A 15,024-nucleotide genomic window follows, 5' to 3' on the forward strand; every position below is an offset into this window, starting at 1 on the left:
CAATCTGGTGGCCTTCTATGATGGAGTGACGGCATTGGTGGACAAGGGAAAGGCAACCGATATCATTTACCTGGACTTGAGCAAGGCCTTCCATATGGTCTCCCACCACATCCTAATTGGAGGGATGTGGATTTGATGGGTGGACAACTTGGTGGACAAGAAATTGGTTGAAAGGCCGCAGACAGAGGGTGATTATCAATGGCTTTATGTCCAGGTGGAGCCCAGTAACAAGCTGTGTCCCCCAGGGGTCTGTCTTGGGAACGGTGCTCTTTAACATCTTTATCAATGACATCAATGAGGAAATCGAGTGCACTCTCAGCAAGTTTGCTGATGACACCAAGCTGAGTGGTGTGGTCGACACGGTGGAAGGAAGGGATGACAAACTTGAAAGGTGGGACCAAGTGAGCCTGATGAGGTTCAACACAGCAAAGTGCAAGGTTTTGCACTTGGGCCAGAGGAATCCCAGGCACCCATACAGGCTGGAAGGAGCGGTCCTTGAGAGCAGCAGAGAAGGACCTGGGGGTCCTGATGGATGAAAAACTCAACAGAAGCCAGCAGTGTGCTCTTGCAGCTCAGAAAGCAAATGGTATCCTGGGGCTCCATCAGAAAAGGAGTGGCCAGCAGGGACAGGGAGATGATTGTCCCCATCTACTCTGCTCGTGTGAGGCCCCATCTCAAGTACTGTGTCCAGGTCTGGAGCAGTACAAGAAAGACAGGGAGCTGTTGGAGAGGGTCCAGAGGAGAGCCATGAAGATGATCAGAGGGCTGGAACACCTTCCATACAAAGACAGACTGAGGAAGCTGGGCTTGTTCAGCCCGGAAAAAAGAAGATTGCAGCCTTGCAGTACCTAAGGAAGCCTACGAACAGGAGGGGAATCAACTCTTTGAAAGGGTAGATAACTGCAGGACAAGGGGAAATGGCTTTGTTGAGGGAGGGACGATTTAGGTTGGATGTCAGGGGGAAGTTCTTTACAGAGAGAGTGGTGAGGTGCTGGAACAGGCTGCCCAGAGAGGCTGTCGATGCCCCGTCCCTGGAGGTGCTCAAGGCCAGATTGGATGGGGCCCTGAGCAGCCTGGTCTAGTATTAAATGGGGAGGTTGGTGGCCCTGCATGTGGCAGGGGGGTTGGAGCTTCATGAGGTCCCCTCCAACCTGGGTCATCCTGTGATTCTGTGATTTCACCTTCTGGATGCCTGAAGTAGTAAAAACAGTAACAGATTTGGCTGAACTTAGCAAACTCATATTAAAAAGCAGCATGGTGCAGTGGCTGTAACCTTACCACTGAGCACTACCCACATCAGCCACAAATAGTGTAGGCACCTTTCTAGTTATGTCTCTTTGTAAAATGGAGATAGATAACTTGTAGAGTTTGCTGTACAGCTGAGTGTGTACCTAGTGAAAATTGAATACTGCAAGGTTTTTACAAGTCTGTAAAGAGTTCTGCTAAGCATGTAAGAACATGGCTTTTGAAAGACTCTATAGCTGGCCAAATCAGTGTAATTAATCAAGCAGAAGTAATGGCCACTCCTCAAGACGAGTCCTGTGCTAGAATTGAAATCTACTGTAAGGAAAACAAAGCCAGTAGGGATCTTCAGAGGAAGAATGGGAGATGCTGTGACTCAGGCAAACTCTTCATTTCAATTTAGTCTTGCACACATTATGAAACATTAACTGCAAGCATTACTGCTATCTCTACTTATGGTAAATAAAATGAGCACAGGCTGCCAGCAAAGTCTAGCTTTGTCTGTGCTGTTTCCCTTGCCTCCATCTCATGCTAAATTTTACCCAGCACTTTTACCGAGATAGCACAACACAGATAATAGAGAAGAAAACTTTTCCTCATCCAGCTTACTGTGTACTCGCTAGCCTTGTGTCTCCAGTGAAAGTCTGATCAAACGTGAGTTGCTGCTTGAAGTAGGGCATGTTTCTCTACCTGTCTTTTTGGGGTGTGTATAAATTTATTCCTTCGTTAATTAACCTATTTTCTCGTCACTTGGAGGGTTATTTTACTTTTCTTAAAGAAACACAGAAGTCTTCATGTTTGTGGATGTTTGTAAGCTTGTAAAGTGAACTCCTGCAACCCTTCTTTTTTCTTTCTTTTTTTTTTTTTTTTTTTTCAGAAACAAAGGAGTTCCACACTAAATTGGACAGACAGAAAGATCTTTAGTCCATTGAACCAAGAACAGACATTTTATTAAAGCTGTATGAGCATTCTGTTGAAAAAGGTAAGAGAAACATGGCCCAAACCGATCTTTAAAGCTTTAACGGGATTTTCATTTCTAATATCACATTGAAGGAGAGCTCATTTTCCTGTTTGCAGCTCGGGATGGACTAACCAAACACGTCCCTAGGAGAAAAAATAATATCTTTACTACAAATCGTGCGTCACGGCTCGATTGAGAAGTGTAATAGTGAGGGAGCAGTGCCATCTGCAGGACGTGTTCCTGCATTTCTTGAACGTGTTGCCGTGGTCAACCCCTCCATGAACCGTCATGTGTAACTAAAATAGTGTCTCTAACCACTCTGTAGTATATATCGGAGCGCCCGTTCCAGATGCTTTGAACACATTTTACATTTTGCCCTTTTCCTTCTGTGTATAATCAGTCTCTAGCATGCCTACAAGCTCAGGGTTTGTCTGAAGGAGGAGCAGCATTTTATTTTGCATTTCTGGATCAGAATCTTTGAAGACAACACAGTGCTCTAAGAGCAACAGTCTTCAGTGGTGAAAGGAAAACAATTATTTCCACAACAAAGATAAATTAAAAAAAAAAAAAAAGAAAGAAAAAAAAACACCTTAAAAATCTGCAGTTGTGAGATGTAAAATCAGTAACACTGTCTATGATTTCCTACCTGGAGAAAAAATGCTCCCAGAAGGCACCAAAGCAGTGATTATGAAAAATAATGAAAAAAAAAACAAAAAATACAGCTGATTTGTGGAACTTACTGACAGAGGTTACAGTGGAGTTTGTGTTCTGTGGGCTCAGATAAGATGTAAATCACTGCATGGATGTTGCTATTAGAAAGAATACTCTGGATGTGATTTCTTTTTGCAGGAAATCCCTAAATTTCTGAGCTCCTTTGCAAGATCTCATGTACTGCTTCTTCCATTCATTCATTCCCTTGACATCTGCATTTATTTCCTCTGGGAATGCTATCAGTGCAATGGGCTTTCTCTTGACTTAATGGATCCATTACACATGTTTCTAGGAAAAAACCAACCATACATGCTTACAGGAATCATTTATCATAGTGTATTACAATTTCCTATGAAACAAAAACAAAAAAGCCAATATAGGTCTAGTAAGCCGTAACAAATATTAAGCAGTATAACAGGATGGGATTTTCTCCACTTGTTACAGTGGAAATAGAACCAGTTTATTTTACTACATGTTCCCTCATCTCTTAAAACAAACAAACAAAAAAAAAAAAAAACAAACAAAAACAAACAAACAGCAACCCACCAAAAAACACAATACGGGCATATAGGCACAGTGACAAAAGGAACACTACATTAATGAATGTATTGTCCTCTTTTTGAGAATCCAAACAGAAGGCTTTCTACATTTAGCAATACTATTTAAGGTTGTGTGTGTTTTTGGTAATTGACTTAATCACTAAAGAGACAGAAATATAGACCCTCTCATTAAAAGCTGTGGGGAGGATTCTTGTATTCAGAGGACTAAAACAAAGTCTCAGTGTCACTAAAATACATCATCACAAATAAGCATGTAAGTGACTGTATATTTTCCTCTTATTCAGTTCAGGATTTTTCCATATACTGAACAGAGATGGGTATGTTGCCCACCATCAGGGATTTCCAGTGTTTTTCGTATTTTACCACTGCACTGTGCTATGGCCTTTAGAATGGCAGCAGTCCTGAAGTGCACAGTGAGCATCAGAGAAGCTGCGTGATATTCACGCAGTGCCAGTCTGGCGCTCTTCTTTTTTTCTGCCTTCAAAGGAATGAGAGACCCGTTAGCTTCCATCTAAAATGCGTTCATTTAAAGGCTGTCACGTTCCCTCTAGAGTTCTCATATTACTTCCCCTCTTCTCAGATATAATCAAAGAGGGCTTCCAATGTTAATCTGAGTTCTCCTAATCAAAAGAATGTTAATTTTACTGCCTTATCTCAGTTTGACATTAGCAGAACTGATTACTACTTTGGGACAAGGGTTATGCCAATATTCTTCTTCTGTTGTAGAAATGTAGTTTTACACTGTTTGTAAGATACCACCCTGTTTCCCTTCCCCATTATCATCATTACTGATAATGTTCATGTTTGCTTCAATATTATCATTGATCACATAGAAGTAGTCATTCAAAGTAGCAGTTTTATAGCTGACAAGTGCAAAGAGCACAGTAAACCTTTCCTCTTACTATTTAGTCCCTGCAAGGGACTTTAAGACAAATGGAAATTTAATGCAAGGTATACTTTCTATTGTGAAATTTATATATCTGGTCTGGAAGTGGTAATAAATTAAGCTGATGCATTGCGTTGTCTGCTGCATACATACTTACTGTTCATTCTTCAATGTATGTTTCTGGTATTCATAAAATAATGCTACTTTCCAAGGAGAAAACTTTCTGAGAAGAATACTTCACTTGAAAGGGACTTTCCTGTTGCACCAAATTAAATGTAATACTATTTTGTTCTACGTAAAATTAGTACTCTTGAAATACAAGATGATAGGCTGCAAGGGAAGGGAAAATTCACGAAAAAAAACATCAACAGAAAATATTCAGTCTACATTTCTTCTGCTGCACTTTTCCAACAAGATAAGACCAGTCAAATTAATCTATTTCTAAATATTTTCTTTTTATACTCTCTTTCAGACTACAGATACCACTACTGAGTCTGCTTTCTGAAGAAAGAAACTGTAGAAGTCAATTCTGCCCCTTTTGAGCCTTGGCAGCACCAGGTTTCATTTAGGGAAGCCATACCTGAGTGCTCAGCAGCTGCCTACAATCAGCTGAAGAAGCCTCAAACAACCTTCTTCTGAACCTTCCTGAGAACAAGTGGAAGAGTGGGGGAAGAGTGTGAGAAGTATCACATTGAGTGCTGCAGGACAATTTAAAATCAGGCTTTTGAGGCCTGATTTCTGTCCTTGCTAGCTGCTGTAATTGAGTCAGGTGCTTTGTCAGAACAAGGAATAGAAGCTTAAAGCCATGAATTTTATATAATCTTTTATGCTGGGAGAACCAATATGGCTTTTCTTAATAAAGTATTTAGAAAAATGCTGTTTGACATAGTAATAAATCTTTATTTTTAGTCAGTCTGTCCCTTCTCTTAATCTGGGCGTGTTTATTAGCATCATTCTTCATGGACTGCCTCAGTAGGTATATAATATATTCTAATTGCATAGCTTCTATCCATCTATAATGCTGTTGAGTCACTTGCAGTCATATTCGAACGTTTAATAGTTTAACCTGGATATAAATGGCAGTCAAATCTTTTTCACCACACCCAAACATGTTCCCGACTAGTCATCAATTTTTACTTCTATTCCCCTGTCATTATTATAATTCCATTTTTACAGCAGAAAACCTCCCTCTTTAAAATCTTCTTTATTATCCAGAAATAAATGACACCGCAATCATGCTTAATATACACTAGTTTTGTGTGGGTGTTTGTGAGTGTGTGGGTGAATGCATGTTCTATCTAAAATGTTATCTTAAACTGAAAGTCTGCACTTTGGTTCCAGATAGGAAGGTAGCTCTATTCCTAAGGAAAATAGGGAGAATAATACCTCCTGAAGCAAAAGTAAAATACATATATTCAGCTTCAACATCATCAGAATTTCACCCTCTGAACTGGAAATGTGAAAATATGAAAGAATGAATTTTGTGAAGCATACTATGCATTCTGGGTTATACCAGAGTTGGTGTTATTCATTAGCATTTATTTACACCTAGAAAGAACTAGGTGACAATTTTGGGAATGTGTCTTCAATCATATGATGAACATCCTTCTCATGTGGATGCAGCTGTGCCTCACATAGCCCAGCCCTGTACTAACAGAATTCAGCAAAGGAAGCTATTCCAAAAGCAGTTTTTAGGTGCCCCCCTGAGCCAAAAGTAATATTCCTCTCAAAAGCTGGAGCCTCTGAAAGGTTAAACACAGTGGTTTCATAGGATGATTGTGGTTCGTGGGCTATAAGCTGGGCCACTATAGCTCAGACAGCAATATGAACCTTTGTCAGTCGTGGTGAGTTTTTGAATGTACCAAGGGGGTGTATGCAAAAAGTTGAATGAAGACAAAAGTAAAAATGGACAGACTGTAAAGGTAGCAGTTCCCTTTAATACTATGTATTTTTATTATGTCAAATTTTTATTGTTAAATTACATATCCCTACACAGAAACCTTTCTGGATGGTCTGGATGGCTTAGTTGGCTGAAGTTTATCATCTTTCTCAGTCTGCAATAAATATATGTTGGCAGTATCTTTTTTTTTTTTTAGTTACTACATCCAAAAGATTTACCAACAAGTCTTCTAAGCCTGCATAGCAGGTAGCATGTCAAATAGAAGCCTTGATGTGGTAAGAACACGTACAGTGCAGAGATTTATGTTTTTCTCCAGAAGATTAAATATTTGACAGTAATTTGCCAAAGTATATTGGCTCTATAAAGCTGAAAATCCAGAGGTTCTACAGTTCCCCAAAGATGGAAACTAATTAAATATATGCACTAATTGGTACTGAAAAACATTTGTATACTATAGTCCATAAAAAATACGATCATAACTAACCAATTACCATAAAGAGAGCAAGTAGTAAAATAGTTAGGAACATAAGTTAAAAGTTTAGATGGTGTAAGAAATCCATCATTTCCTTTACAGTTCTGTTCATACTGGGAAAAATATAAGTTTGCTATGACAAGATTCATTTTTATATGTCTCCTTTGTTCATCACAATATTTTTTTAAATATGCTACCAAATTTTTAGGCTCATCTGCATAGAACCTCAGAATCATGGCTGCAGTTGATGAAAATAGCTTTTTAAGTTGCTTAATTACAGTAAATTAATGTATGCATATATATATAGTTTTAATCATGATTATAATTATTTAGAACTAAGGATTAAAAATGTCTTTTCTTGAGAAATGACAAGTCCAAATTTTATAGAGTATTTGAATAAATGCAGTATAAAAGTAGGTACTTTCATAGTATATTTGAGCATATTGTGGAATAGGAAAGAACGTTGATTTGTTCAGTTTTGTTTGAATTATAGCTTCATATGCTAAAGCAAGAGAATTATTGTGCTACTAAATTTTAAGTACCAAGAACTTTTAAAAAATGATCTGTATTTTATCATAACACAATCATAATTGCATCTAGAAGCAGAGTGACCTAATTATCTCAGTTTTTTCAATTTGTCAAAGTTAGATTGTCTCTGCCCCAGTAGCAGCTCTTTTATTAGTTCTCCCTGCAGGTATCACTGAGCATTTCAGTATGGCTTTGTATTCTGACAGGGATTTTCCCAGCGTGCTTTTCTTATTGGTGCCTTTTAACTCTGGCAGTCAGCAAGGTGATTGCCCTGTGTGATTGCTGTAGGTTGGTCTGCTTCTCTTTCTTTCTAAATGGTTAGCTATTTTTAAGTTCCTATTACATTTTGACATTTTACTTCACTGCTCTGCAGTGCATGCTTACTGCATTGTGAAAATGTTCCTGGTATGTGCAAATTCTGTTCCCTGTATTAAAAAAAAAAAAAAAAAAAAAAAAGTCTGCAGGTGTTGTTTACTTAGATTTTATTGAAGAATTTGATTCTGTTTCACACAGTACTCTCCTGAAGAAACTGGCTGCTCATGGCTTGCACATGTGCACAGTTCTCTGGGTGAAGAACTGACTGGATGTCCAGACTCAGAGAGCTACAGTGAACGGGCTTCAATGAAATCGGCAGCTGGTCACCACTGACATTCCCCAAGATTCAGTACTGGGGCCAGTTTTGTTTAGCATTTTTATCAGTTACCTGGATGTGAGCATTCTGTGCATTCTCTGTATTTCACAGGCAATACTAAGTTAGGCAGGATAACTGATCTGCTTGAAAGAAGGCTCTGCAGAAATATGCAGGTAAGCTGGGTCATTGGGCTGGGAAGTTGCCTGGCAGAAGAGGACCTGGAAGTGCTGGTCAACAACTGGTTGAACTTGAGCCAACAGGCCAAGAATATCCACCCTGCCTTGCATCAGCAAAAAAGCATGGCCAGCAGAACTAGGGAAGTGAATGTCCCCTTGTATGTGCTGTACACTGGTAAGACTACAACCTGAAATCAGTTTGGGGCCGTACAAGAAGGGTAAGGAGTTGCTTGAGAGTACACAGAGATCAACAAAGCTGGTGAAGGGACTAGAAAACAAGTGTAACTAAACATAACTAAAGGAACTGGTGTTTTCAGTCTGAAGACAAGGAGGCTGAGGGAAGACCTCATCACTCTCTAAATTATCTGAAAGAAGGTTGAAGCAAGGAGAGGTCAATCTTTTCTCAGGTGGCAAGTGATAGCATACAAGGCAATGGCCTCAAGTTGCACCAAGGGAGTTTTAGACTGGATATCAGGAAGAATTTTATTATGAAGAGGGTGGTCAAGCATTTGAAAAGACTGCCCAGGTAAGTGATGGAATCACCACCCCTGGAGATAATTAAGAGACATGTGGACGTGGCACTAAGGGACAGTTTTTAGTAATGGGACTTGGCAGGTCAGGTTGGGCTTGGACATCTTTTCCAACTTAAATGATTCTATGTTCACATGATGCTAATATAAAAATAAAATGACAAGCTTAGATAGTAGATATGGAAAAAATATTATCTCAGAGGGAGATCATTAGTATAAAAAAAATGGCTCCAAGATAAATAATCAAAGAAATCAGCTAGCCTAATAAAATTATATGGAAGGAAAAAAAAAAAAAAAAAAAAAAAAAAAAGGTAATATAATAATTTGTAGTTACCATTTCTTAGACAACTCTGGAAAGAAAATAGGAGTGTGACCAATTAAGAGGAAATTATAATAAATAAATAAATAAATAGATGGATAAATAGATAGGTAGATAGATAGATAGATAGATAGATAGATAGATAGATAGATAAATAAGAGAGAGGATTTAGCAAGCTAATATAGTGCAAAAATTGTTCTATCTATCCTAGGGAAAAAAAAAAAAAAAAAAAAAGATTAAAAGATCAAAGCCACTACTGAGCAAAAATGCTTGAGAGTTACCTGTGACGCGTGAAATATTTTACTGATGCTTGACAAATAATAGCACTTGAATAATCTTGTATATACTAAATAATATCCTAAAGTCTCAAGACTAGGAAGTCAAAGAGATGTTTTTTAACCTTCTGAGCATAGAAGTTTTGTTCTACTAAGCAAAAAGCACTGAAAAAGGTATAGAGGAGGACAGATGATGGATAAAATATATATTTGAATAACACTGTTTACTTCAGCTACAACATCTGCAAAATTATCACTTGCACATCCTAATGACCACTTCCTGTCAGTCCCCCATAAACTTTATTTCAGGATATATTTGTTTGCTTGATGCTTTATTATCTATACAGACTGGAAGGAGCAGTCCTTGAGAGCAGCCCTGCAGAGAAGGACCTGAGGGTCCTGATGGATGAAAAACTAAACATGAGCCAGCAGTGTGATCTTGCAGCTCAGAAAGCAAATGGTATCCTGGACTCCGTCAGAAGAGAGGTGGCCAGCAGGGACAGGGAGGTGATTGTCCCCATCTACTCTGCTCGTGTGAGGCCCCATCTCAAGTACTGTGTCCAGGTCTGGAGCAGTACAAGAAAGACAGGGAGCTGTTGGAGAGGGTCCAGAGGAGAGCCATGAAGATGATCAGAGGGCTGGAGCACCTCCCCTACAAAGACAGACTGAGGAAGCTGGGCTTGTTCAGCCTGGAAAAAAGAAGATTGCAGCCTTGCAGTACCTAAAGGGAGCCTACGAACAGGAAGGGAATCAACTCTTTGAAAGGGTAGATAACTGCAGGACAAGGGGAAATGGCTTTGTTGAGGGAGGGACGATTTAGGTTGGATGTCAGGGGGAAGTTCTTTACAGAGAGAGTGGTGAGGTGCTGGAACAGGCTGCCCAGAGAGGTTGTGGATGCCCCATCCCTGGAGGTATGGAAGGCCAGATTGGATGGGGCCCTGGGCAGCCTGGTCTAGTATTAAATGGGGAGGTTGGTGGCCCTGCATGTGGCAGGGGGGTTGGAGCTTCATGACCCTTGAGGTCCCCTCCAACCTGGGTCATTCTGTGATTCTGTGATTCTGTGTGATTCTGTGATCACAAATTTGTACTTATGCATGTTTGGCTGTGATGGAATTCACTTCCTCTGCAGCAGCACACACAGAGATGCTTGCACGAATATCATACCAATGCTTTGCTAGTGCTGAGAAGTGTTGGCTCAGCATCAAAATTCTCTCTGAGTCCCCCCAGTTTGGCAGGTGGGCAACAAGTGGAAAGGGAACATCACCAGGGCAGCTGACCTAAACTGACTAAAGGGATGCTCCATTCTATATCACATCACTCTCAGCAATAAAGTCTGGGGAAGGGGAAAGAGAAGGGGGAGTTCTTGTGAAAACATCTGTCCTTGTGAACAACTGCTGTGCTCATTGAGGCTCTGCTTCTCACTTTAACTAGTGGATAGCAGAAAATAATTTTCTCTAAGTTTCCACATAGCCTTTGCTTTTTTAATTTTTCTCTTTCTGACCTCAACTCATGAGCAGTTGAAACTTTCACAATGCCTTCACATGCAGTCATAAGCTGATATCAGATATTCTCTCACATTTTTCCTCCTATTTCAATATTCAAGCAGTGTTCTATTGTCTCTTTCACCTGCCAGGGCTTCAAAACACAGCCTAAAGTACAAAAACTGTATTTTGTCAGTTTCATATTTCACATCTGCTGTGTCAAAGCAGACAAGAAGGAAAGCTGTTTAATTGTGCTTCCCAAAAGCAGTTATCTGTTCACTTCACTGACACAACCTTAATGCATTTTTATTTTCTTTACTACAAATGCAGCAAAGATCATTGTACATTGTCAGTAGGCAACAGGGCGCTTACAAGAAAACTAGTGTCTTGAAAGAGTCTTAGTGGTATTTTAGTGCCTGCAGTCTGGCAAGAGGGCACAACAATGGAATTTAAATCTGGGTCTTAGGAGTGCAGTGTCTCACAGTCAAGGAGACTTTGATAATGATGATAAATGGATGCTGAACAGGAAGGAGTCCTCAGACAAGTTAGACATAGATTTCAAAGACATCTTCAAATCACCTTTTCTAACTCCTTCCCGCACACGCACACTCAGGTGCTCTGCTCTTTGGCAGCTTGTCTGCAGGGAGGTGCGATTCAACAGATCCTGACTGGAATTACAGGGTAAGATTGTGCTAAAAATCCTTGTTTATTCCTCTGTGCAGGTAAATTTAAGCAGCAAACACCTGTGCACAGTTAGCTCATTTCTATATTTTTGTGGGATACAGCTGGGTGTGTAAGGTAGCTCCTTAGTCAGGAGAAGGCATGAATCAAATTTTCAGGTATGGATGCACAAAATCTGTGGCTTCAATTTCCCAAAGCCTAAAATAAGCCATCTTCTCATTTCACTTGCAAAGCAAGTGCTCAGGGACATGGCAGTTGAAACAGACATCTGAGGCCTTAAAGAGAGTGACTGGACAGATTTGGAGGATTCTCAGCAATTGGCAGAGGTGTGAAGGAGCATGAAGATGCAGGCAGCAGCTGCACCCTCTGGGTGGCCAGACCTTCTGGTCACAGCCACAGCACTAGGCCAGGGTGCAAAGGCCAGAACAAGATGATCAGCTATCTTAACTACTTTTGATAGTCACTGCTGATACAGTATTAGAGACCAAAAGCAAGTCAGGAATAAAACTAATTGCAACAGCACCATGTAAATTTTAATATATGCAAACACACAGCTTTATATAAATGCATATTAATATGGTTATATTCATACAAATGCATTACATACATGCATTTCTAAAAATAAATATCCAAACATAAATGCTCATCTTGAAATAATTGACTGAAATTCCAGAGCTGTGCTTTCTATACACTGTAATAAACAATACTCTGTAGGAGACTGAGTTAACAAAGTGAGTATTCATAGAATCATAGAATCATCAACCCCCCTGCCATGTGCAGGGTCACCAACAACCAGACCAAGCTGCCTAGAGCCACATCCAGCCTGGTCTTGAATGCCTGCAGGGATGGGGCATCCACAACCTCCTTGGGCAACCTGTTCCAGTGTAACACCAATCTCCTAATATCCAACCTAAACCTTCCCTGCCCCATTTTAAAAGCAGCCATAGCAGAAGAACTCTTTCTCATCAGGCTTGATCATTTGGGCAATTTTATAAGATACAGAGTTTAAACTGAGGTATTCCTAATTGATGTATGCTGTTTGATTCACCACGTCTTTCTGTTTCGTATTTGCATTAGCATTATTGGAATAAAAAGGAATTTTTCAAGATTTTTGTTTTAGATTCAGACACCTTATTCTTTAGAAACTAAAAACACTACAAATCTTATTTTTAGAAAAGAAAAAGTATTTGCTGAAAAAAACTCTCTGGTTCTTGCTCATTTTTTATTTTTTTTTAAACAGACTGTGATGCATAATGCCTAATATTTCAAATGGAAAGGAAAAGGCAGACTTCCACAAACATTAGTGCTCCAGTGAATTAAAAGAAAAAGTGGTCATGAAATACTGCATTAGGAAACTGAATAAAAAGTTAAATTCCCCTTGTGTTGGATTTATGCATAACTATAGAACAAAACAATCTTTACAATTATTTTTTATTATTTCTCTTAGGATATTTAGCATCAGAGCACGACGCACTTTCCCTTGGTCTGGGAGCCTATCAGCAGACAGCACATAGTCCCTGAGACTCAGCCATTTGCCAACCTGAGGTGAGCTGCAGGCCCAGCTCACATCCCTGGTAACAGGGCTTCCCAAGGCACCTCTCCTGCAGCCCCAACAGCCAGTGCTGCTCAGCTACTGCCAGCTGTACACTCTCCACTTCCTTCCCCCAGAAATACCTGTTCTTCAGATTGCATGTATTTCCTATGTGTTTTCTGTAGCTGATTGGTTATTTCTTTTAGTTACAGTGACAGTGAACTATAGGTATCATCTAACTATATGGACTTTGTATTTCCCTGTGGTCATGCAGGTTTGTTAGTACAGCATTGAAATCAGAGCTGGTAGCTGGAAATAATCACTCTGACCAATGAGTACACAAAAAAAGTGGCCTTTCCAAACAGGTTTGGGAAAGGATTAACCAAACCAATTATCATCAAGTTGACATGCTGCTTAGCTCAAGTCAACTCCATTGGTTCCCAGCATTTTCCATTACCTACCACTTTCTGAAAAAAAAAAAAGAAATCACAACATACCGTGCCCACAGGAGGGGTCAGAACTGGATGATCTCTGAGGTCCCTTTCAACCCAAGCCATTCTATGATTATATGACCTTATAATCTAAGACAGAGGATTTTTTTTCCCTATTGTTGATTTTTAATTATTCAAGAAGACTTAGAATAAAAGAAAACGATGTGCCTACATAATCACAAAAATTACAACACTGTAGTCATTATCTCGTTGTATTTAATTTTGAAGAGAATATATTTTACACAGGTTACAACGCTGAAGGGGAAAAGAATATTTGCGTATAACAACTTTTATTTCTGCTGTGAAGTAATATACCTTAAACAGCAATAAACATTCTAATGAAATAGCAGCTGAAGCAGTAGAGCATAAAATTAATATGCATCAAATGACAAGAAGGAGATGATCAGTTGATAGGTTATTCCATAAAGTTTGCATGCATAATTCAAATGATATACAGCAATTCATGGATCTCACTGTTACAGCCCTCTTTTATTGCTCACAAAGTATACTTGCTCAAGTACTAATATCCCTTTTTTTCATGGCAAAGCTTAAACAATTCAGCTGTCAAGCATTTGATCTGCCCACAAGTGCTTTATAAAAGTGGGGCAGGGAGGGGAGGACTAAGTACAGTGAAGACTTCACTTAAAGCAGAGGCAATAGAGAAACTTGTGTGATGTAACTTCAGCATAACTTCAGCTCCTGGAGGGAGACTTACATTAAAACTGAGAAATATTCCAGTTTTCAGGGTGATTATTTGAACATAGTTGAAACATAAATGCCAGCAATTTCAGCCATGAAAAATAATACCGTATGGATTGCCTATAGAGAAAGAGTTCAGATAGAGAGCAGTTTGTCTGCGGCTGTAGAAGAATTTCACACTGTAATGGAGACAGAGTCTGACATATTCTGCTGTTTGCTCTTAATATCCAAATAGGAATAGAATGTTCTTCTTAATATGCACAGTCTTAAGCTTTCTGATCTCTCCAACCTAGGAATTATAGACGCTAATACACATGCAAAGTGATTTTGGCCCCTAGCTCTTCAAGGAAAACAGCGATGAAAATGGCATGGAAATGTAATAGTGACAAAGATACCAAGAAACTGGTATGTTCCTGCTATGCATCTGAAAATATGCACAGATTGCTAAAAGAGGGAGACAATTATAGCACGCAAAGATGCAAATAGCAGGCTATTACACAGTCATGCAGCTTTCTGCTAGTCCATGTAAGGAGAGCGCTGAAATTAGATATTTAGTGAATTTAGATGTCACTAACAACTTTTTGTATAAATCAGCTGGGTAATTAACTGGAAAATAGCGCAGTCAGTTGGACTATGAAGAGGCATATAGATATGGCTGTTATTATCTAAGTGTTAATGTGTCACTGGAAGCTTTATCACCTCAAGTTTTAAATTAAATACATTCTTGTGCCATGGCTCTTTGAGGAGTCTCTTCCAAGAGCAGAATGCCTGAGAGAGGCCAAGGAGAGGTAATTTGTTGGCTGACTGGAGAAATCATCAACCAAGAAAAATCAAATGGGAAATGCATTCCAAATGTTTCTAAACATTCCACCTGCCATCAGTGAAAGTGAAATCTAATGGTAAAACTGTAGAAAAATACGGAAATTCTGTTTCATGGAGAAACTCAAAAT

The sequence above is a fragment of the Tympanuchus pallidicinctus genome, unplaced genomic scaffold (genome assembly GCF_026119805.1).
Source record: "Tympanuchus pallidicinctus isolate F22 unplaced genomic scaffold, pur_lepc_1.0 scaffold14, whole genome shotgun sequence".
In the NCBI taxonomy this organism is placed as follows: Eukaryota; Metazoa; Chordata; class Aves; order Galliformes; family Phasianidae; genus Tympanuchus; species Tympanuchus pallidicinctus.